Raw genomic sequence first — 26331 nt, 5'->3', positions numbered from 1 at the left:
CCCCAACCCCCACCCCGCCACCATTTCCCTTTCTTCTTCTCTATTCTTGTCCTACCACATCCGTGTCATGGAAATGGCTACTGAAATAAATTAGTTTAATTTGTGAAATCACATTTTGGTTCTCTCTGCTCATGCCAGTTTGCCCAGATTAGCCCAAGCAGATGGCTCTGGAGTTTCATCACTGGTGAGAAAAGGGGCCTTTTCCAGAGATGAAATACAAGTGTGGGAGAAATGTTGTGGATGCCAAAAGCTGTGTGCTTGAGTTTTGGGCTAGCAAAAGCAGAGCTTCACATCAGGTCGACTCTGCCTTCTGAAGAGAGGGCTCTCGGAGAGCTAGAAGCAGCTGGTTCTGGAAAAAAGATGGCTTGAAAAGAATCAGAGGCATTATGAGTCTTAAATTATTTAAGTTCCTCCTGTGGCAGCGAACTGTAATTGCTTCCTATTTCTGTAAATATTAGCAGCTGTGAGCCTTTCAAGTAAGAAGCTAAAACAGCACTCAGTGTATCGTACTTAACTCCGGAATATTGTTAAATATCTGACCTTGGGCTGTCAAAGCGCACTCATTACCCACACTAACCCTTCTGCTGGGGAGTTGTTGACACTCTGAACTGGTGCTTTATTTTCAGCCTGGGCTGTAATAGCCTCAATGGATGGCGAATCAGCAAAGGGAATCACAAGCCACCAAGTAGCAACGTCTTGATCCATTTCCGCAGAGGAGGTTTCTTTTGCGCTTGCTGCCTTTTAGTTGTTTCCACACCTGTGACTCCACCTACAGCTGTCATGACAGATCCTTCATCAAACAGCAAAAACTTGAAATCAGCTGCTACTCTTCCCAAACTACTTTGTATGCCAGCTCTTACCTCTTTATTCTCCGTTGATCCCTCTGCCTCATGTTCCATGCTATAGTCATACTCATTTTTTTCAGCCTTTAGATTCTCATATTCTCCCTTATCTCTTGGAGTTGGTCCATGCTGAGCCCTCTATTTGGAACACACTCTGCTCATCCTATTGCACCTCTATGCTAGCTTCCACTTATTTTTACCGATGACACCTGCTTTTATTAATAGACACCTTCCCTGACCATCCAAATCTTGGCTAGTTATGTCTTATTTATTTTCCCATAGTTCTGGGCATTTTCCCCATAAGAACAGAAACCATACTAGATTGTAAAAACTTATTTTGTGGTCTTTCTCTAGGGAGCTCCCTGAGGGTAAATGCCAGTTCTATTTGTGGTTTTAGTTGCAGGGTCTGTGTGGAGACTGGCACATAGCAAGTGCTTCATAAACGTTTGTTGAATTCATACTTCTATGTCTAACATTGTTGAGACCCAATACCAGAGGGCTTATCAGTCTTGAGGAATAGAGCTGCCAAGAAATCAGTGTATGTGGCAGAATCTCATAGGTGTTTTCAAATAGCCAGTTCCTCTTCTTTCTTGTTAATACATTTGTTCAGACTGGAATGTGCTCAGCTCAGTAGGTAAAACATGAATGGCCTAAGCCAATTATTAAAATCCCATTTCTTTTCACCATTGATTGGTTCAGCAGTGGGCATGTGGGCCAGTTCTGGCCAATGCGACATAAAGGGGAGTATATTGAAGGTTCCAGGAAAGATACTGCTTTTTGTTAATAGAGAGAGTATTGTGAGAAGGAAGCCATTTTTATCCTTGCCTATTCCTTTCTACTTACGTGCTTTCATAGAAGATAAAAAGAGGTGCTACAAACAGTTAGCAATCATGAGGAAATAAACCCGAAAATGAAAGCAACACATGAGGATGGGCAAGTGGAAAGATGGAAGGTTCTTATTAGGTCCTTAACGATGTTGTTGAGTTGCCAAAATCAACCTTGGGACAATTTACCTCTGGATGTTTTAAAGCAGACAATAAATCATCATCTGGTTTTAGTTACTTTTTTGTTACCTACAGCTAAAATTATTCTAACTAATATAGACACCAGGAAAAGAAAGGTGGGCGCATGAATTTTGGGGCTCATTTAAAAAAAACTGAAGCGACACTGTGACGTAATGAGAGAAGACAGCATAGAAAATGTATTAGATTTGAGGCTGAGACATCTTAGTTCTATCCACAACTGTCCTGAATCTTTTCTGTGTGATCTTGGACAAGCCATTCTTCTGTCTTATTCTCTAGTAAGGCAATAATTTATTCAACAGGCAACAAAAAATGTATTTGATTGTCAACCGTGTGTTGTACACTCTATTAAGTACTTGCTTAGGAACACAAGGTTAAACTAGACGATGATCTCTAAGTTCCTTTATTTATAAAACTGATTCATCTTTTATTTTTATGTATTTGAAAAGAGTTTTAGAAACTGTGAGTCCATAAAAAACCTGTACAACTTCCCCAGAAAATCTGCCTTGATTCCAAGCATGTTTACCATTGGCCTTTCTCCTCATCCAAATTTTTTGCAGATCCCGTCTGATAGAATTAAAAAAAAAAACCCCACAAACCCACCAGCATCTGTCTCTGGCAAGCATGCTCGTGAGTCACATCTCCTCCTCTGCAAAGTCTCATGAAAGTAACTGATTAAAAGGAGAACATAAAGAGCGGGTAGTCTGTTGAATTTATTTTAGGTTTAGCCTTCTAATTTCCATTCCACTGGCACTTATTTATTCAGTCACAAGGTCTTGGCACTTGCAATATATTTAGGTGACCCTACTCTGGCTCCTCTCCCTAGTTTCCTGGTGGGGAATAAAGGTCATGGTGTTGTCATCAGTGGCATTATAGCCACAGCTGACCACACTCAGTGGGTGATTTCTCACTGGTTCATCATCATCCCACTTTCATTGGGACAGTGCTTTTGATTCAAACTCCCACAATCCTGCAAGTTGTTTATAGGTAGTAACCTCTGTTCTTGGTGGTGGTGGTGGTGCCACGCTGTTAGATCGGGAATCATTCTTGTTAGCTGGGGGCACTGGGCAAAAGCTGGGCTGCAGTTAGTCATCATTCCAAATGGGATAGAAGGTGGTGAAGAGCTGACCAGTAGCAGCTGCTGGTTGTAAGTTTTAGGATATTGGCTTGGCTGCCAAGTATAAGCCGTCTAAAGCTTATACGGTGGTTCATGGTGTGTGGACTCAACCAATTCTGTGTTGCTGCTCTTCTATTGTTAGCACGTGACTTCTTTCTCTGGGTCTATGATGGGTGCTTTAGTTCCCATCACTGGGTCTGAATTTCAACAAGTGGGAAGAAAGAAAGAATAATAGGATGCATGTGTCTTGTTTTTTTGGCTATGACCAGAAAGTTGCACAAGTTACTTCTGCTCATAACCTTCATTGGCTAGCACCTGATCACATAGCCACATCTAGCTTTAAGGAAGGTTAGGAAATGCAATATTTAACTTGGCAGCCATGCACACAGATACAACTTCTATTATAATAGAAAAATTGACATGGGGTAGAAGACAAGAAATCTCAGGCACAGTAATCTTCAAGGGATGGTAACAGGAGCAGCAACTTGGTGAGTTTCAGCATCTGTGCAGCTGTGAATTCTTTTTTTTTTTTTTTTTTTGAGACAGGGTCTTATTCTGTCACCCAGGCTGGAGTGTCGTGGTATGATCTTGGCTCACTGCAAACTCTGCCTCCCAGACTCAAGCGATTCTCCTGCCTCAGCCTCCTGAGTAGCTGGGATTACAAGTGTGTGCCTACCGCCTGGCTAATTTTTGTATTTTTAGTAGAGATGGGGTTTTACCATGTTGGCCAGGCTGCTCTCGAACTCCTGATTGCAAATGATCCACCTGCCTTGGCCTCCCAAAGTACTGGGATTACAGCATGAGTCACCGCGCCTGGCCACAGCTCTGGATTCTTTATGGAATAACTCTCTCTTGAGCAACACCTCATAGTTTCCCTCTTGTATTCTCTTATTTCTGTTCTTGTTTCTTCTCCCAACTACTTTTCACTTTCTGGGAGTGGAAAAACCTGTTCCATAACAGGATCCTCCTGTACTGGGATGAGGTCAGTGGCACTTTTTGTAATTTAAATCCTTATTTGCACATTTCCTTCTATTTTTACACGCTGGAGAAGCAGATTGATACCTAAACATATACTTCAAAATAGAGTCTTGCCCCATCCTTTCTGCCAATGTGTTAGCAGAGCCCTTTGCCTCTAAAGGGGAGACCAGAACCCCAGTCCCAGCTGCGGTGCATAAAACAGAGACAGTGAGGCAGCATTTTTGCCTGGTGAGGGTATGTTCTCTAGAAATTCTTGTACCTTTTTAAGGAAAGCCGACCAAGCTGCTTTTGGTGTCTGTTTAAAATGTGTAAAAGACAGCAGCAGGTAACTTGCTCATTGTACATTCTCCAGACACTTTCACTCTCTCCCAGACCTAAGGAGAAATGACATATTATCTGTTTCTTGACAACTGATCTAGGAATATTCCTCCAAAGAACAATCCTTGATTTGTACTTTATTTCATCCTTTTAAGAGATACACTACTAGGGAATTTAAAAGTTGTAATGTTTCATACGTGAGGAATTTAGGTTCTGTCTGTCCATTATTTTGGCTGTGAATTGGTGACGCTTGCTCATCCCCTAGTGAAGCTCCAGTATGTCCTTAATACAACTCTGTGAACAGAGAGATCTATGCTTTGGTTTCCACAGTGGATGAAGGGGAATTTTTAACAGTCGTCCTACAGTGTTTCATATATAACTAATAGTTTAGAAAGTGAACTGTTTACTGTGGTGACTAATGGTTATTTAGAAAAAGGAGGCCATTGGTGGAACTTTATTTTCTTATTGCGTGGTGAAATTCACAAGGTCTTTCCTTGTAGAAACATGAGGAGAATTAGGACTAAGATGGTGTTAGGTGGGAAATGAGCAACAGAGAACACCTGGGCCCTTTCCCTTACAGTGCTGTCCTCTTTTTTGGTCTTGAGCTGTTCGGGAAATGTGACTTTGGTCCCATATGTCAGCGCCCCCTGTTCTAGAGATGCACCAAGCTCTTGATCTCTACATCCTTTGCTGTGTGGATAAAGCTTGAGTCCTATATTTCACATCTTCAGAGGCTGGTTCTCCACTACGTAAAGGGCTGACCAATCTAATTTCTTTACTTTCAGAAGATTTTGAGTGATGGAAACACCAGGCATTAGGTAGATGGGCAGGGGAGATATTTTAGGGCAGATTTAGTTTTCTGTTTGTTTTTCTTTTACATTCCTTAGAAGCCCATTCCTTCCTGATTTCAGAACTATGGACTCTCTTAGGAAAAAATAACCCAAAGATTAAATATTTTCTTATGAATGAGGAACTGAAAGAATGTTGAAGGCCAGATTCTTGAGGGTGAGAAAGAAAATGGGAAAATGAGAAGAAAGCAGCAAATTAAGTGAGTTGGAATAATCTGTGCTTTTTTTTATTTCTATTTGTCTGGTTTTTATACGAATCTATGTGTCTATTTCCTTCCTTCCCCCCTCCCTCCCTCCCGTCTTCTTTTCTTTTCTTTCTCTCTCTCCTTCCTTTCTTCTTCTCTTGTCTTCCCTTCCTCTTCCCTCCCTCCCTCCCTCCTGTTCCTCCCTCCCTCCTTCCTCCCTCCCTCTTACTAAGTATCCTAGGGAGCCACGATTTCTCCGCAGTATGGATAGTGTCAAAAACTCGTGCTTTACTATCTTAAATGAATAAGGGCAGCAGCAGCAGGTGGAGGGGGAAATTTGATTGCTAAAATGGGGTTGATGTCAGTTGCACATTTATTGATCCATTTTGTTCTCGTATGACTAGTGATCTTTGTAGAAATTGAGCATTTTTGCAACAGATATCTGAAGACCACCTTGTTCAACTGCTTTATTTCACATATAATGGAAACTTAGAGGTCCAGACAAAAGTGACTTGCAAATACATTGCTGTTATTTATTTTAAAAAGTAAACTGTTTATGGAAAAATTATATACATTCAGAAAAGTGCAAAGAAACTTTCCAAAGTTACTAGATCAGTGTAACTAGCTTCTAGACCAAGACATTACCAAGCACCCCAGAAATCTCCCTCATGGCCACCTCTGTCACCACCAAGCTCTCCAATCCCAAAGGTAACCTCTATTCCACTTAAAACACAGCATATTTTCTCCCTTTTTTGGTGAATTTTGTATAAATGGAATCACATAGAATCTGTTCTTTTTTACATGGCCTCTTTCATGTAACACAATATTTATAAAATTAATCCTTGTGCATGTCATAATAGTCTGTCCATTTGCATGGCAACACTTTATTCTCATGTGTGAATGTAACACTATTTACTTTCCTGTTGGTTTGTTTTTAATGACTGGAGATTCCTAGTGCTCATTTTTATGTTTATCCTAATTGTCTCGCCTCAGAACAGGAATATTTTCTCTAAATCAAAATACAAGGTCATTGTTTGAGGTTGAATCCTTAAGTACAACAACCAGAAAACAAGAGTATGTATCACCACTGATTATCTGCTGTAGCAATTCCTTTTTTCTTTGGCTCTACTTTCTCTGACTATTGAGAAACTAGTTGAACAAGAGTCAGATAACATTTCCTCTCTTCCTTTTTCTTCTTCATTATGGACTTTTGCTATGAGGAATGGATTTACCATTTGGGTTTTGAATGACTCCTGCTGAAGTGGTTCATCTGGAGCAGTGACTTTCCTTGTTCATTCTTCCCAGATCCTCTGGGAGAATCCAGATGGTTCTTGCATTTTTAGTGAATGAACACTTGCCATCTTGCATAATCTAATTGTCTAAAACTGCCCACATGCTTACCATCTGAAGTGGTGCTGTCTGCCAAAGGTGTCAGGTTATCTTTCAGATGACTTTAAGAAAGAAGGCATTTTAACCTGAAATGATGGCATCAAAACGCGTCTCTCCTGGTTAGCTAAAATGGACAGTTTTAAACCCCTTTATTAAAATACCGTTCATCAGTCTGAAAAGAGAATCTAATTATTTAGCTGTCAGCAGCTTTCCCCATGGAAAATAAACCTTAAGTGTTTACATGTAACTTAGCTAGATTTTAACCAATTTACTTATTTAACCAAGTATTAAAAAAATCTATACCATACCTTGTAAGTTCTTCTAAACTCTTTTTGTTTCTATTGATTTTGATTAAATAGGTAATTGGCAGTTGATCAATAGGCACAATTCTGATGAGCTGGTTTGGCTGAACCTTCTGTGTGACAGAGCTCCGGGAAGAGGGAAGCCAGAGGTTTGCTGACACTCCAATCTATCTTCGATGAATGCAAGCTGGCTAATAAATATTTAATGGGCAGTTGTTTGCAGTTTAATAGAATTAGATAATTCTATTAGAATCCTGTTTGGAGACCTACAGGTATCATATATCACAGTTGAAGACATGGTTAATAATTTAAGCTAAGTGACTAGTAATTAGTGAGACAGTCAGATTAAGCAGGAACTTTTGGTTTTAAGCCACTTGGGAATTGTGTGTGTGTGTGTGTGTGTGTGTGTGTGTGTGTGTGTGTGTGAGAGAGAGAGAGAGAGAGAGAGAGAGAGAGAGAGACAGAGAGAGAGAGAATGCAACAGAATATGTGTCTGTGACAGCAAAAGAGAGCAAGAGAGTACGAGTGAGAGCGAGAGTGAGTGATCGAGAAAGAGAAACTAGATAGGATTTTTAGCCTATAAACCATTACCCGGATTAGCTAATGCAGCAAGTCTGGGCCAAGCCTTAAACGTGATAACAAAGCATGAGGCCCCTGGGATTTATTTAATATTTCATCCTCTCAGTTAATGAGATGGAAAATAGTTCACTGTTTATCTACAGTAGATTGAGCAGATGTTGCCAATTCCATTTTGTGGAATGTAATCTTGGTGAGATTGTCTTCTGCCCATTACCTTTTCCTGGCCTCAGTGTCTCCTGTACTCTTCTTGTGTGTGGGGGTTTCAGATACCCTCTTGGCCATGGACTAGATGGAAAAACTTCCAAGGGAGGACTTAATGGCCTTTTCAAGTTCTAAACAGTCATTTCTAATAGGGTGAAGCTGGTTGGTTGACAAAGATTTGCAAACAGCTTCAAAAATGTGAAGACTGTTAACTCTAAGGACTCCCCTCAAATTACTGTTTATAAAACTCTTCCAGTTTGGGATTTTATTTCATTGGTTTCATTTGTCTCTTTTATATTTCAGTATTCTACAAATATATAATATTATAATTAGAATAATTAGAGCATTGTGTCTAAGAAACGTAGTATGATTCTCATTTTAGTAAACCATTTCAATTATCCAGAACTATTAGGAAATTTGTGTTTTCCAAAATTGTGATATCAGGAGAAAATGGCTAATTTACAAGCAACAAGATAGTAGAGACATAGTTTAAGGAAGGAAATAAGCCAGCTTAGGAAATGGTCTGTAGATTTGATAGGACTTACCTAAGGACTTACTTTTGCCTATAGCAGAAAGCTGGGCTTATAATGGTCATAAATATATAAAGACTTGTTTTTTATCATGCAAAAATGTCTAGGGGTATGGGAGTATATGGTATTTGATATTAGATCAGCGGTGCAAGGATGACAGGGTTGAAGGCTCTGTGATTCTCTTGACTTTTTTTCTTTATGTCTTAAGATGGCTGCTGCTATTCCAACCATCCTGTTTGCATTCCAGGCAGGAACTTGCAGAAAGGGATAACGTTTCCCAGAAATTCTCAAGAGACATCCGCTTATTTCTCATTGACCCTTAGTTATGAGGGTCTCAGAAAACTCTATTTTTATCTATCTAGCCTTTATAAGAGAGGAAGGCGAGGGAAAGAAAACTGGAATGTGTTGAGTGAGCCAACCTACAATATTTGCCATATTCTTTAAGAAAATTTTCTTATTTGGTAGTAAGTATTGACTTAAGTCTCTCTTACCAGAATGTAAGCCCTTTATGATTTCTTTAGGCTCAGTATTCTAAATGGTAATTAGAAACACTCGCACTATGGCATATAGAAGTACTTGACAAATTATGTTATAGTCTTGAGACGAGGCTATAGAAAAGGGAAGAATTTACTCAGAGAGGAGGAAGTCAGAGACAAAATGTTGTATAAAAACACACATAGGCCAGGCACGGTGGCTCACACCTGTAATCCTAGCACTTTGGGAGGCCGAGGCGGGTGGATTACCCGAGGTCAGGAGTTCAAGACCAGCCTGGCCAACATGGTGAAACCCCGTCTCTACTAAAAATACAAAAATTAGCCGGGTGTGGTTGCACACCCCTGTAATCCCAGCTCCTCGGGAGGCTGAGGCAGGAGAATTGCTTGAGCCCGGGAGGCAGAGGTTGCAGTGAGCCCAGATTGTGCCGCTGCAGTCCAGCCTGGCAGACAGAGTGAGACTCTGTCTCAAAACAAGCAAACAAACAAATAAACAAAACCCCAAAAAACACATATCACATATACACATAAACATACACATATTGACAATCAAATCATAAATAAATATTAGCAATGGAATCTCTCCCTCCACCCCCTGCCTTTATCTTCACTTACATAGTAAAGCACAAGTTTTTTGATATATATATATATATATGTGTATGTGTATGTGTGGCTGGTATTATTCTATCCTGTGGCTGGTGTTATTCTCTCTTGTCCTCAACAGATTTGGAGGAAACAGTGAGAGAAATTTCCAGAAATGCTTGTGGCCATGATAACAGCCCAGACAATAACAATTAAAGGTTTGCTGTATGGTTTGTTCTTTTTGGGTTTTTTGAATAGTACAAAGAAAGTTCAGATTCACCTAATGTTTATTGAGATCATCATGCTTAGCACATGTACACACATTAACTTAATTAGCGTTCAAAATAATACTGTGTGAGGGTGGTCATGTTCTCCAGGGAGCATCATGCTTAGCGTCTTTTTGTTGTCTCTCACATCTACCATCTACTTACCAAATCATTCTGGCTCTACTTTTGAAATACATCTGAGTCTGATAACTTCCTAGTTCCACCACCAGCACTTTAGCCAAAATCACTGTCATTATTTGCATAGACTACTTCAAGTGCCTACTGAATTATCTTTTGGCTTTCCTTCTGCACCTGCCCCCTACCAAGTTCATAATCATTTTCCTACAGAGAAGACAGAGTGAAAATGTGTGATGCGGTTAGTATTATGAACATATTTTATGGCTCCTGGTATCAAATGTATGTAGATAGTGAAGGAGGAAGGTGGTTTGGAAGAAAAGTACCCATTATGAGAGCTCTCTGGGAGAACATGGTCATATGCGGGCAGGGGTCCACATGGTGTTCCTAAAGATCTTAGAGAAACCTAGTAGTCATAGGACAAAGAAAACACCACAGGCCCCCCAGCCCCATAAAGTAAAAAAGCACTGAGGGAGATTGAAAAGGACTGGAGAATTTAGCCAGTAGCCAGCGGCTCCTTTGCAAGTTGTCCACACTCCTCAATACAATGTGTTGACTTTGTATGAGGAGGCTGAGGTGCTGCTGTCCATTCAGAAGACGCTGGTGTGCAATGAAAGCAGAACAGCAGGAGCTGTACAGTAGAGAGGACTCTTTTGATTTGTAGCTCCTTTTGTTGCATTTCTTTTGAGTTTTCTTGGTTCTGTGGTTTGGACCTCCACAGCCCTAGAAAAGTTCAGAAACTTGAAAGGGAAAAAAGCCTTTCCTCCCCAGGGCTGGCTCCTCCACTTTCATCTGTGTCAGGTGTTCACGCCTCACAAAGATGGTGCTAAATGGAACTCTCTGCAACCTCTGGGTAGCTGGGAGTCCTTGTGAGATGTTATGTTCTGGGAATAATGGAGTCTTGTTACTACAGGCTGTTAACATACACCCTTCCATTGTTGAGAACAACATCCAGGCAGCCACAAAGCACATGGCTTCCAGTAGAATCCTAGGCTCCAGGATCTCTTGGGGAGTTTGGTTCTGTGAAAGGAACATAGAAACCCCAGGCCATTACTTCTAAGAACTGTTTTTTTTCTCTTTTTCCTGAATAAGTTGTTTAATTTTATCTTTATGTTTGGCAACACAAAGCGTTTATAAAGTCGTTGGTTGTAACAAACCGCCAAGTACAAGCAATTTCAGGGAATTTGCTTTGTAATAGAGTTATGTTATCTTCTTTGAAGGAATGATGAATATCTTTATCTACACAATAGGTTACATATCTTGCCTTCTGGAATTTTCTATATTATTCTACCTTGACTCTCATGGAGAATAAATATAGGGAATATGTTCTAATACGCCACTGTCACCTGTGTATGTAGGCATTGCTCTTCAATCATGACATTCTTGCCTACTAAGCCTTGATGTGGCTGCCAAAACATTGTCAAAGAGTCACTCAATTGAGGGAGTCACTCAATTGATTGTGATTTGTGCTTCAATGAAAAGATTGTCTAGGGGCGAAAAGTTCCCTTCACGTGATTCTGAGATCGTTTTAGCAAAGACTTCTCTTAAAGGCCAGACACTCATTTGCTTACTTCCAAGATAAGAAAAGCAAATATGAAGTTTCAAAGAAAGTTTTAAATAGGCGTGGGATAAGAGGTCTGGTAAACTTGGAAGAGAGAGATGTGTTTAATTTATATTAGGTGTTTTTGTCTGCTAGGCTGATTATGTAAAAAAAGCCAGTTTAGCAAATCAATTATAGTTAGAATGACAGGGTACAATGGTAATAGTTGAGACAAGCTTCATTAGGCATTTGTGAGTGTGGCTTTTTTCTTCTCAAAGGTCTGCCTGGGTCACTGGAATAACTGTGAATTTGGGTCAAGGACCTGAGTAAGGAGGGGAAGGCTCATTTATCATCAGAGAAGGGCGAGACAACTGTCATCACTCCATTTGACTCCAGCTGTGAAGTGAACAGCTTATTTTGTTTTGATGATGATTTGAGAGACTCATCAATAAAATCACCAATACTCTTTTCAGTGCTGCAATCTGTCTGTATGTCTGTGTGTGTGTGTGTGTGTGTGTGTGTACAGGTACATACATGTGCTTATTTCAAGGAAAAAGGGAGAAAGCAGGAAATAGTTTTACCTTTACATATATATATTTATTTACATATGGTTTCCCATTCTCTATTCACTGATGGTAGGGACACATCTCAGAATCTCCAGCTGGTCCATCATTGTCCCTGATGGTTACCATATTGAGCTTGTTTTGCAGCTTTATTGCTCAAATGTGCTGTGGTTGCCTACTGTGCTACTCATATAACCAAGCCCAGAGGATTCTTTGGAGGAAGGAGTGATTAACTGGAAGAAATGGACTGAGTAGACTGTCATCAATCTCTTTCCTTTATTTTTAAGAGCTCATTTCTTGGAACTCAATCATTTTGAAGACTCTAAGGTCCTTGTAATGATTTCCTGGGTACTTACTAAGCTAATACACACTCACCACTTAATGATGTGTGAGGCACTGTGCTAAGCTTCTCACTTTCATGGATTCATTTAATCCCCACAACTACACAGTGGGGTAGGTTCTATTATTGTTTCCTGTATTAGTTAATGTAGACTTAGTGTTCTAATAAATAGACTCAAAATAAAGAATGGCTCGGATACCGCAGAATTTTCTTCCTTGCTCACGTAACAGTACTGTGTAGGTGAAAAACTTAGAGGGTGAGCCTCATCCCTACAATTATTCAGGAACCTGGACTGATGGAGGCTTTGCTATCTTCAACACATCATTTGTTAGATGATCTTGAGGGATCATCTCCATTCCAACCATCAAGGTGAAAAGAATATAGATAGAGTACTGTCCTGGAGGTTTTTATGCAGCCGATTGGGAAGTTGCAGTCGTGAATTTTGTTCACATTTGTCACAAAGCAGCCACGAATGGTAAGGGTAACTGGGAAATATAGTCCCTGGCTGGCCAACGACTCCCCTGAGACAACTCTACACTATGGGGAAAGTCTAACAGGTTTTTGGTGATCTGCCAGCCATCTTTGCCCTAGTCTGTCCTTCTAGCTACCAAATTGCTAAGAGCACTTTTCTTCTCATATTATTTTCTAAGAAAGGCAATCTGGATTTCCATTAGTTATCATATCCGGGTCAAGGATCTCTGGGTAATGCACTGCTGCCCTACATCAAGTGTGGATAGATGTGGTTCCTTGTGTCTTGCAACATATGACCTGAAAGCTGAGTTATTTTCCTTCCTCTCACCATATACCCAATAAATAATGACATTATGATAACACACATAGAAGCTCCATCCTGGAGAATGAACGCATGGGAAACTCACAGCTATCACTGATCTGAAACAATGACAAATCATATCTAGCTTAGTATATGGTGAACTTTTCAAAAAAAGCTTTATGGACATTTGAATAGAATGCATCCTCTCTGATGCATACATATACACACATACATATATGTATAAAATATATATTTTGTATATTGAATTCATGTGTACATGTAATATAATTGTACTCTATAAATGTAATATTCACAAATACATACATGAAGAGAGAATACATAATGAATGTATAATAGTGGATGAATCTTATTATTCAAATTATATCTTTAATTTTTTAAAAGTTAAAAGAATTAAAAATTTTTTTTGTAGTGATGGGGTCTCACTCTGAGAACCTGGGCTCATATGGTTCTCCTGCCTTGGCATCCCAAAGTGTTGGGATACAGATGTGAGTCATGATGCTCACCTTTTAATACATTTTAAACCTTTTTCTTACCTGAAATAAAAGATAGAGAAAAGTCTTTAAAACATATATACAACTTAACATAGTAATAAAGTAACCATCAATACAATCATCATGTAGATCAAGAAATAACCTTCTCAGCAAGGCAGAAATCCCCTAGCCCGATTACATCCTTCTGACAACTTGCTTTACTACTGCTTAAAGTAACTATTGTCTTGACTTCATGGAATTCAAATCTCGATTTTTCTATGTAGTTTTACAACCTAAACATGCATTCCGTTTTTTTTTTTTGTTTTTTGAGACGGAGTCCCACTTTGTAGCCAGGCTGGAGTGCAGTGTCGTGATCTCAGCTCACTGCAACCTCCGCCTCCTGGGTTCAAGTGACTCTTCTGCCTCAGCCTCCTGAGTAGTTAGGACTACAGGCGCATGCTACCATGCCCAGCTAATTTTTGTATTTTTAGTAGAGGCAGGGTTTCACCATGTTGGCCAGGTTGGTCTCGATCTCTTGACCTTGTAATCCACCTGCCTCAGCCTCCCAAAGTGCTGGGACTACAGGCGTGAGCCACCACACCCAGCTGCATTCTTAATATACATACTTTAAATCTGTCTGTTTTTGAATTTTACATGAATGGAGTCATACTGTGTGCATTTTTGGTGTCTTTTCTCATTAAACACTGTAGTATTTGTTGAACAGTGCTGTAGTTTACTTATTTTCATTTACGATTTGGAAGTGCTTATCTCTTATTCTAGCTGGTTACATTTTTAAGCCTTACATTTTCAGGAAATATATTTAATCCTATGGTCTGCCACTTTGCCAAAAATTAATCGACAATGATTATTCTGTATTAACTATAAGACATTTTGATTTTTTTCACTTACCTCTGCTTTTTTTAGTTTTAGAGTTATAACTTTAGATGATCTTGAGGGATCATCTCCACTCCAACCAACTCTCAAGGTGAAAAGAATATAGATAGAGTACTGTCTGGGAGGTTTTTATGTGGCAGACCTGGAAGTTACAGTCATCAATTTTGTTCACTTTTGTCACTTTATTGCCCAGGCTGGAGAGCAGTGGCGTGATCTTGGCTCACTGTAACCTCTGCCACCTGGGTTCAAGAGATTCTCCTGCCTCAGCCTCCCGAGTAGCTGGGATTACGGGCGCCTGCCATCGTGCCTGGCTAATTTTTTGTATTTTTAGTAGAGACGGGGTTTCACCATCTTGGCCAGGCTGGTCTTGAACTCCTGACCTTGTGATCCACCTGCCTCGGCCTCCCAAAGTTCTGAGATTACAGGCATGAGCCACCATGACTGGCCTTATTTGTTGCTCTTTTAAAAAATCCTAGCAATCATATGTTTAATTTTCAGATTCTGGTTACTGCTTTCCACAGTGTCTACTGTTTTGTAGCTATAATGTCTATCAAGTATTTAAATTTCCATTCAATATTGTTCATCAGCTGTGTGAACATGCATTGAATATTTTCTTTTTAGCGTGAGGTCTCTTTAATATTGTTAGTTTTTCTTATAAGTTTTGTTATTTTGGGGCTTTTGCTTATATTTGTAAATTTACATCTAGAATAAGTACTAGTACTTGGAAGGGATTTCTTTAGCAATGAATGTTGATGTTCTTTAGATAGATATTCAGTTATGATTACAAGACCACTGGCTCTATAGCTATGCAGGGCAGAGGAGTAGAGAAACATTTAGTTGTGTAGCTTTTTCTTTAGGTGCATGAGTGGCTTGACTGTGGGATGCTAGGAGTTTCATGTAACATACCCAATGTTCCAGTGCTCACTTGAGTTGTCTTTTGGGGGCATATCTTCCAGTTTATTTGGTGGTATATTTGAAGATCGTCCTTCAAAACATATTGAAGTCAATTTGAAAGCAGGGACGAATACAGTTATTCTCCAGCCCTTTAATGAATTTTCTCACTGATGATCACACAATTTGGGGTCTCTTCCAGGGATTGTCCACTCTTTCTGATTTTCTTATTTGGAGATTATTCTGTGGTTTTGTTGGTCTTCTTTTTCGACGGCATGAAGTTGTATGTTCCTCAGTTCTTTAGGAGTTCACTGTCAATCTTTTTTTTTTTTTTTTTTTTTTGACAGCATCTTGCTTGTGCTGTTGCCCAAGCTAAAGTGCAATGGTGTGATCTTGGCTCACCGTAACCTCCTTCTCCCAGGCCCAAGGAGTTCTCATGCCTCAGCTCCCCAGTAGCTGGGCCTACAGGCATGCACCACCACATCTGACTAATTTTTGTAGTGTTAGTAGAGGCAGAGTTTCATCGTGTTGGCCAGGCTGGTCTTGAACTCCTGGCTTCAAGTGATCCACCTGCCTCAGCCTCCCAAAGTGCTAGGATTACAGGTGTTAGCCATCATGCCCAGCCCACCGTCAATCTTATGTCACATGTTTTTTTTATCTTCCAGAAGTTTCTTAATGATTGGGTTGGCTAATGCATCCTCAGTGTTAGCTATCATGAAGTAGGATTGCCTCTCTTGGCTGAATTTGGTGTCAGGGCTGTTGGTGAACGAGCCAAGAATCTCAACAGGGTTCTTGGAACAGACCAAAACTTTGAAAGCAATGTCCTTTTTATGTTTCAATAACTTGTTTAAAAACCTTCAAGCAAAATGTTTCATTTTGCTGGAACCTTTCAGAAGGACAGTTTTCTGGTAAACTTGGGAGGTATATATCTAGAGTCTAGTATAGGAGGCATCATGGAACTGCCAAGGGAGCCAGTTCCATGCAAGCTAATGCCTGGAGAAGCAGAATCAAATAACCAAGTGGGAGATGGAGGAGGTTTTGTATTTGAATTTATTACATTGTATTGTGATTTTGTTTGCTTTTATTTAAAATTAAACTCATCAACTGATTTTTAAATTGACTTTTGGCATTTTAAAAATATGTAGAGGAACAAAGTTGGGAATCTAACTATTGTTTGGATTCATTAAGAATTTATTAAAACTATTATTTCATTTGAAGTTTTTAAAATTAGGTTTATTTTAAAAATAGGTTTGCTTTTCTCATTACAAAAATAATATAGGCCCATGGTAAAAATGTTTGGAAAATGCAGACGAATAAAAATAATTTAATCCACCTTTCCAGAGATAGCTACTGATAACTTTAAAATATATATATTTTTAGCCCTTTTTCTCCCATGTGTGAATTAGGCTTAATAGAAATTGGGTAACTTACTGTCATGTGGTAAATGGTAAAGCCATGCTATAAAACAAGGCACACTTATTCCAGAACCTTTGTTTTTAAACACTGCAGTGTATACTTGGCCTTATGGATCAATTCCTGGCCCTAGGAAGTCCTGGAAGATGTAGGATTATAGCGGTTGGTAGCCATCAGCAGGAAGCTGAGTGAGGAGGTTGATTACTGTGAAGCATTCTGTTAGGTCCCAAGGGGAGTGTTGCTCTTTGGGGGGTTTGTTTCTCTTAGTTTCCCCAAAGGCCTGCTCTTGTTGATGACTCATATCTTATTGGCTCTGAAATTCTACTCTCTTCCAGGTATCCGACAGAGCAGATTCATTATGTTTAGTTGTTTTATTTTTTTAATAGAAACTCTGCACTGTTGAACTCTATAGCAAAACAAAAAAACTCACATGGATTCTAATCTTGTAATTATCAATTTGGGTGCAGTTTTCTCCTTGAGATTGGGCAAAGGTAGAGGAGGCATGGTGCATGCCACAACCTTCTTTATTATCCTTGAATTTACTCATCTTTTTGGCAGGCTCATTGAAGTTAGCAAGGACCCAGAGAACTGGATTGCCATAACATCTCTCTAAGACCTGCTTCAGGCAGTGCATTTCAGCAAGGAGCAGACCATGGAGGATCGCAGGGATCTGAATTTGCAGGTGATGGTCCAAATTGTTGGCTCCAAGTATAAAATACTGATTTCCCAACTCCTCTACCTAGGGCTTTCTTGCTCTGAGGCCAGGCTGGCACTGTTTGCATAAAGCACTGTTCCATTTGAAAACAGCTGTGCCTAGAAGCAGATGAGAGTCGACGAAGTAGGGATCATAAGTCAGCAGAACTGTGCTACAAAGGCATTTTCTGTTGCTGCTTTTGGTGGATGCTGACTAGGAAATCAGACACTCCATAATCAACAGAACTTTACATCGTGCATTTTAGAAGCTAAAAATCTAAGATAAGAGATCCTTAATGGTTTACTCCCCAGGACAAAAGCTGTAGCTCATAGATTCTGTGTTTTCTGGCATTAATGTTATAATATCGCTGAAACGAACATTATCAGAACTCCTTTTAAAAAGTCTTTTTGAAGTTTGCTAACTTATGGTTATAAGACGTGCCTTTTTCCTCCCGATGAATGTCAGTTGGTATCATCTTCCCTACTTGACTGACATAAGCTTTCTTAACCTGCTGTCCTTGAGATAAATCTTGGTGGGGAAGTAAGTTATACTCAACTACAAAAAAGACACTATCATTTTGATGTGTTATGGAACTGAGGAGTGATAGTTCCTATCACTGGGGCTGGTGAACACTCTCCTGCTTCCTTTGCTGTAGTTGTTATAAATGGTGTGTTTTGGGGTTTTCGTTTTAGTTTATTTTTACATTTATGAGTCTGTGGTCTTTTTCTCACAACAAAGTCCAGCCATTCCTGCATGCCTCATCACTCCTAAGTGTGGTATAACAGAACTTGAATAAGAAATGTAAGGCAAACTAGAGTTTGTGATTTTATTAGAAATGCTGGATGAGAAATTCTTTTTTCTGAGACTGAGTCCCATTCTGTTGCCCACACTGGAGTAGAGTGGTACAATCTCGGCTCACTGCAACCTCCACCTCTCAGGTTAAAGCAATTCTCCTGCCTCAGCCTCCCAAGTAGCTGGGATTACAGGCACCTGCCACCATGCTGGGCTAATTTTCGTGCTTTTAGTAGAGACAGCATTTCACCATGTTAGCTAGGCTGGTCTCGAACTCCTGACTTCAAGTAGTCCTCCCACCTTGGCCTCCCAAAGTGCTGGGATTACAGATGTGAGCCACTGCACCCAGCCTCTATAAGGCATTCTTAATGCATCTCTTTTCCTCATATATCATCTGATGATTATCTTTGACTGTCATCTATACTCCTCTTCCACAGTTAACACAGTCATGAGTTATGGCCCTGAGTTTGGCCTGAGCAAGAATCAATTCTTGATGCTGTTGACAAAGCTACTTTTGGACTCACATCATGATCCACATTTCTGAGACAGAGCCAGACACTATAACCAGCCTATCATTGCGTTGAGTGTAAAGCTTAGAAGCAGAGTCCCCAAAAAGTGAAGACAAATCAATAGTTTCTTATTCTTCAATAGTAAAGCAATTGGATCCTATTTCTGCTCCTAATAGTACACTTGGAGGCATCTTTATTGTCTGGTCAGATCTCCTCCAATATCCCCCTTACTCCCCAAAACAAACTCAGCATAACAACCATATGAAATTACCAAATAACTATGAGGATGCGGGAGGAAGTGCATTAGTCACTAAGTGACCTTGTTGGTGTTTGTGTTTTGAGTTTCAATAGCCCAGATGATGTTTCATCCAGATGTTAACATCCAGATGCCCTGCCAATTGATGTACTTATTTAAGTCAAGCCACATGATCCTATTTATTCCTTTGCCATTTTATTTGCTAGGGAGGATTTAAAATGAAATGTTCTCCTTTGTCTGAACATGCACTTGTCAAAGTTCTTCATCTATCAATAGCAACAGAAAATGCAACAAACAAAACTATTTCTTTTAGATCTATTTTAGTATGTCTCATATTCTCAATGTCATTTTGTACTACCCTCCCACACCTAAGTGGTCATCTGGCCTTCCCTAATACAGTTCTTTGATTTCATTGAGAACAGCCGTTTTTCAGATTTAGGTGGCATATGTGCTAATCATGGTTTAATTGGTCTCTCCTGTTCTGTGATGGTACAGGTGTGATGCAAATAAAACCTATATGTGCAATGGAGGTGATTGGAATTACGGTCAACTGACAGGAGGCATCAACCTCTCAGTGCTTCAATAGCCAGTTTATTGGATCAGACAGGACAATTACCACAAATGGCCTGTCAGAATGGTTAGAGCTCCCTATAGGCTTTGAGGCAGGTGTTTGTGCCTTCAGTTTAATCTCTTCCTTTCTAGTTCCAGGCTACATGCAGTCCTTGGCACCAACAGAAGCATTAATACAGAAATGTGGGTCACCTGCATGCCCAGACCAGTGGATCTGGACTCACTGCCAAATGAAGTATTAGTTCCCTGTGATGCAAGCTGGATTTCTCCAGGGAAAAGTTAGCCTGACTTGCAATCCTTTATGGATCATCTGAGTGTTTGATTTAATAGAATTATGGATATTTAGAATGCTTTTTCCTCAGTTCCAGTGGAGCCTCTAGAGACTACAAAATTCATATCTCTCATTTTAGGATTGAGGATTTGGAGTTTCAGAGAGGTTAAGCGAGTGCCCACAGCTCAGCTAGTCAGTGGTAGAGTCAGGGCGAGGTTTCAGATCTTTGGACAGTGCTGATTACTGGACCCACAGCTGCCGTCTGAGTGTCCTTTCCTGACACCTGACAGTTTCTGTCTGTGGAAGGTACTGAAACCTTAACAGCTTCTAGAGATTGAATAAGCAAAACATATACTTCTACAAAGAAAAGCTACAGGCAATTGTTTTCTTCTGTCACTTCTCTGTTTTCTTCTGCATGATTTTTTTGTATCTCACTACAATCAAAGTAGCAGTTGTTCTATGGGGGTGCTTCTCCTGAGTGTGAAAGTTGTTTGAAATCTGTGACAGTTCTGTTATATAGCTAGGCTCAATTTCATACATTACGGTTGGTCATCAAAGTTTGATTACACAGAAGATGTGTGTTAGACATATCCCTACTTTAGAGGTGCAGAAACGGGGCTTCGGGAATGTTTAATAACTTTCCTAAGGTCACCTGAACAGTAAGGCCAGGGGTGGGAGTTGAAGTTGAGACTGGTTTCCCTGAAACCTGTGTTGTTGACCTCGTGGCACACAGTTCCTCAGAACACTGAGCCCCACCATAGTCATTTATCTTACTCCGAAGAGCGAATGCAGCCTTGGGAGAATTTGTTTAACAAGGTTGAGGCATTTCTCAAAACTCCTCTTTCAGGATCAAAATTTGGATGATAATTTTCCTCTTCTCAGATTATGCCTAGTCAAAAAATTGTTCCAATGATCAAACTTGTATCAAAGTTGGGGTTAAGGAAATGGGCCCATGCAGCCGGGGTGATGGTCCTGCCTTTCTGAGAAACCCCTGTCAAGAAAGCCACTGCTAAGTGTATTAGATGTCAGTTCATTCTCTGAAAGTAACTTAGTTTATTCTTTTTTGAGAATACAATGGTACTATATTTTTATGTATTTATCACATTCCTTATAGAAATATAGGCCTTGCTACTTAGGCCATTTCTATCAAAACTCAATAATTTCTAAACTAGTAAAAAATGTGAGCATTGCTGTTTCATAGACAGTTATAAAGCTGTCAGCTTTCTAGATGGTACTTTTTTAATTTGTGGATTTTTCTCAGAAAACCCCATGACTTGGAAAGCCACTCTTTTTTTAAAAAAATTATTATTAACGGTTTGTAACACATCTTTTACCTCCTTCATATCCCTTGTGATCATGTACAATTCATCCAGTTTCTCTTATTCTCATTATAAAGGACAAAAAGTAATAAAGGCGGTAGAATGGCTTGTTAAGAAAAGCCAAGTTCTGGGAGAAATTGGCAGGCACCACTCAGTTATTGGTTTAGGAAAAACGCTTCTAAATCCTTGCTTGGATGGCAGGACAGAATGTGAAATTTGGGAGGCATTGTGATCCAGATGGTTTTCTTGTTCCCTTGTAAGTCTACATTTTCCTTTTTTTGGAGGATAAAGACAGAAAAAATGAAAGATAGCAAAACTCAGTTTTTAGTTAGCTTCATGTTGAGCAATTAATCTAGTCAACCCATGTTTTGCATGTACTGTTTTTCATAATTACCAGTTAGAATGTTTGAATATACAAATGAGCACTGTTACCTAGATAAAAACATGACCAGTTTCAAAGCCTGGGGGACATGCACCAAGAATTATTGCCCTACATAGAGGTGTTCAAGGCTGAAGATGACCTTGACCACCTTGTCTTTTCTGCCAGGAAATGATTCAATGCTTATCTGCCTACTTCCCATGTCTTCCCAGTCCATTTATTTTTCTTTATTTCTCTCTGTTTCTTCAGTATTTATCTAATTTTCAGATATTATCATAAATTGAAAGGATTTGTAATAGCATCATTAGGAGGATGAACAGAGGGTTCAGACACTCACCCAACATCTGCCTGTACCCTTTGATACAAGAGCTTTGGATTTTTAGTTTGAATGGGAGTTTGGTTTGAATTTTAGTTTGAAGTTTTGGAGTTTAGTTCGAATTTTAGTTTAAATTGGAGTTTAGCTTGAATTTTTAGCTTCAAGTTTTTTGGAGTATCATTTGATTTTATTTTGAAGTGGAGCTTAGTTTGAATTGAATACAAAACAGGATTCAAGGAGGATGAGAGACAAACGTGATGAAGGTATTGTTTTGTCTTTCTTGCCTTGTACAATGAAATGAGTTTGAGTTTATTGGTTAATGGGTTGATGGCCAGATGTCGTGGGGTTTAAAAATTTTTGAATAAGAGGGTTCAGGTTCTCACTGCCTTAGCAGTGGTGCTTCAGTGTCCAAGTGTCAGAGTATACACAGAATTGAAGAAGGGGAATTATTTAGGCACAGTTCGGCGCCTTTGGAAATGGCATCTGGAAGAATTATCTGGAGACCATGCTCTTGCCTAGACACTGGCATTAACAGGATGGAGGTGACCAGCAGTTGCTGGAGGAAGGCTGACAACATCTGTGGAGGCACTTGGAGCAGGAGAGGGAGAACATGTCAGTTTTATATGAGGACTATAGCAGACACATTAGTTTATGGGCATGTGTGAGGCATCCCCTTGGGAATGACAGTGACTAGGGAATATTTTAAGTACCTCTTAGAACCAATGAAATTCAGGAATCAAGCAATTTTTTATTCATATGAGGAAAGAGCTTATTATTTTCAAGTTAATTTGTTAAGGCTGGTGAGTGTGCAAAACTGTGAACGTCTGAAATGTTATCCTAGTTGCAAGCTAACAAGTCAGCCTACTGCAGTTTCATGGGTGCTGGCAGAAGACATGAGACTCCTGGTAAGAGACAAAGAACTTTATTATGCATAGCTCTGAGGCAGCATGAGCTTCATGTTTGAATTTCTTCCTTCTGTCCTCCATGTTCCATATGATTATGCAGAGGAGGACCTTGCTGAATGCTGCACATACAGTGGATTTGTGTCCCCATGGAAGAACCCACACCTAGGAAACCCTAAATTTTTAAAAGGGTTGTTAGCAAACCTGACCAGCGTTTGCCTTCAAGGGAGATGCTATCTTTCTTAAACTGGTCGAGAAATAAATCTGCCCTTTGCTGTAGAAGAAGACACTACCTCCATCTTCCAAGGCTGTTGGACATTCAAACATCTTTGATGAGATAGTCTAGAAAAAACCTGCCAATGCATCTGCTCAGATTTGCAAAAATGTGAGAGACTCATGAAAAGTTGTCTCCCAACAGTATATCCCAAAGACTCATATTTTTATAATTATTGTAGATGGATAAACCTGGAGTCGTTGGAGTGATACCAGTAGAGGTAAAATAGGAAGAGTATTTTGAGGGTGTGAGGGTCTTTTTATGTTCACTGAGTTATACCCACTGAGGCTTTTCCTCCTCTGGTCTATAAATTGGATGAATTTTCCAGGGCATTGTCTCGTCTTTCTTGTTATTTAGACTCATCTGGCACAAATGCTTAGGCTATGTCTACAGTTCTAATAGGTTTTGCCTTTGGTATGCAAAGGAAAGGCTTCAGACTAAATGTTTCAGTGTCCATTAAAGAGTAGTGACAGAAACAAGAAGGTATCTTATCATATCCTGTCATTGTGTAATATGCTGGATTGCTTCAGCAGATTAACTAGAGAATAAGCAAAAATCTACATGAAAGTGAGTACATGTGGAGTGTGTGTGTGTATGTGTGCGTGAGAGAGAGAGAGAAAGAGAGAGCGAGAGACAGAGAGAGACAGAGAGAGAGAGACCAATGGTTTTCTGTATGCAGAAAGAGCCTGTATGCTTTTGTATTTTAACACTGTTGGTCTAGCATAGCTCACTTGAAAGGTGTTTTAAAGCTCTTAGATGTGCTCTCTCATACTTTTAAGACTTGCAAATAATAACCCAAGATTTTTGATGATGACGATATTGGTAAACATGAATTTACCTTCAGAAACACTACTTCTTAATTCAGATGTTGCTTAACTCAAAGGCTCAGTATTACAAAGTTGTGAAGATTTTGTAGGTAGGAGGAGAAAACTAAATCAGTATTTTAAGTATTTAAAAGAAAGTGAAAAGAGGAAAATCATATGTTTAACAGGTAGAGCATCTTAGGCCTTTTCATAGCTAATCTGTTTGGAATTCTTTGACTAGGGTGGAATAAATGTATTATATGAGAGGCTCCATCGAGCACAGTGTGATGGTCGCTTAGTCTGACTGTGGCTGTGTCTCACATATCACTGTATCCAGTCAATACTCTATTATTGCAACTTAAGTGGTTTGCTACAGTATTCCACGCACTGGGTATTAGAAGCTGTGTTCCCTAATTTCCTAAGCAATAATGGTATAAGCAGTAAGCATTTTTTTATTATAAAAACTAACAATTGCCTCCTCAGAGCTAATGGTTTTTTATATACTACTGGTACCCAGGAGATTTAGTTATAAATCAGAGCAAAATTGAATACGAAATGTACTAAATTTTGGCAGAATTAGATTTTCTTTGTAAAGGTTGAAGTCTTCAGTTTTTCTTGAAATCAAACTTTGGTTTTCTTCCTGGTGCCTTTATTTCTATTTTACTTAAATGGGTGTGTTGTTTCCTGATTAAAATTGATTCAGAATAATTATAGCAATAATAGTTTATAGCATGGGCCTGGGTAACATTCTTTATAGCTCCTGGAGGCTGTCTCATCCAGCCTTTCTGTCATCTGCTTTTAAATGTGAACCATATTTGAGATGCAGAAGGAGTAATAGTTATGAACTACATGACAAAGACTGTCACGTGAAAGATCATTTCTCTCTTCAAATGACTGCTGTTTTCACAGATCAGGGTCTCTGTGTTCAAGAAAGAATTCACTTGGTGAATTGCGTATCTACTGATTTTACCGTAAATAGAAGGTAAGAAAGGGCAATAGTTTCTCTTATGAGTAGATGTAATTAAGGGTTGCTAGTGTCCAGGTAGCAAAAGCCCCAGTCCCAAATAAAGGTAGAGTTAGAGCTGCCCTGGGGTGATAGGAGCTGGAAGTTCAAAGTCAGCACAGTCAAACTTAGATTCTTATCTCTTTTAGGAGGTCTCTCAGTTTCTCCTTTTGCTCATCTTTGCACATTCACTTCATTTTTCTCTTTCTTTCTGGGCTTTTTCTGCTTCTTTATACATGGCAGAATATGGCAGCCTCACAGGATCCATCCCAGGTTGCATATTTTCAATCCCAGTGACTGGTGCCAGCTACCAGGCCAGAGTCAGCCAGGAGACCTTCAGGAGTGGGACCACATTTAAATTAATGGGGAGTGAAGGGGATGAGTGCCATGGCTTACACCTGTAACCCCAGCACTTTGGGAGGCTGAGGCAGGTGGATCACTTGAGGTCAGGAGTTTGAGACCAACCTGGCCAACATGGTGAAACTCCGTCTCTACTAAAAATACAAAAATTAGCCTGTAATCCCAGCTACTCGGGAGGCAGGAGAATTGCTTAAACCCAGGAGGCAGAGGTTGCAGTGAGCTGAGGTTGCGCCACTGCACTTCAGCCTGGGTGACAAAGCCAGACTCCATCTCAAAAAAAAAAAAAAAAAAAAAAAAAAAAAAAAAAAAAAAGAAAAGAAAAAAAGAGGGAGTAAAGGGACAGTGACAATAGGTGGGGTGTGTTTCTTGATTAAAAGTATTGAAATTGACCAATATTTATGATAAAACCAATTGCAGCTATAGTCTGCAGGCCAAATATAGTCTGGAGGTTCCCTGTTTAAGATCCCTCAACAAGTTTTTCTTAGACCACCCTCCAAATTTAAGGGATACCTAGCTTCATCCACAGGGCTAGAATTGGGATGATGCAAGGGTAGCTCTTGTCTCGGTGTAACATTTAAGAGGATCCATGAAAACATCAATAATCTAGATAAATAATGCTTCTATGTAATATTAAAAAATCAAACCAGTGTAAAAATTCCATGATGAAAAAATAGAAAATTTTAAGGAAGGCAGGATTATTATTACTGATTTTCCTTTTCCTTCAGGCTCCAATATGGCTTAGCACAGCTTGTTTGGCCAGGTGTTGACCTACAGGCCAGTCAGTCGAGGGCAGGGGAGTGAGTTCCATCAATAATCTGAAGGGTCAGTTCTCAGCAGTAGGGACATGGGCCAGGCAGGCACACCTCAAAAAATTTCTGCTAAAGGATGTGTGTTGGAGCATTATACTTTCTTCTGAACTATGGCTCCTGGATGAGTCAGTTTAAGTTGTCATAACAAAATACTATAGAATGGGTAGCTGAAACAATAGAAATATATTTTCTCACAGTTTTGGGGGCTGGAAGTCTGAGATCAGGGTGCCAGCATGGTTAAATTCTAGTGTAGGCTTTCTTCCTAAGTTTCTAGATAGTTGCCTTCTCACTGTATGCTCACATGACCTTTCATCCACGTGTGGAGAGAAAGAAATAGAGAAATAGGGAGGGAGGGAGGGAGGGAGGGAGGGAGGGAAAGAAGAAG

Source organism: Rhinopithecus bieti, unplaced genomic scaffold (assembly GCF_001698545.2).
Source record: "Rhinopithecus bieti isolate Rb0 unplaced genomic scaffold, ASM169854v2 scaffold_15850, whole genome shotgun sequence".
Lineage (NCBI taxonomy): Eukaryota > Metazoa > Chordata > Mammalia > Primates > Cercopithecidae > Rhinopithecus > Rhinopithecus bieti.
The sequence above is the reverse complement of the archived record's forward strand: the minus strand, read 5'-3'. Positions refer to the sequence as shown.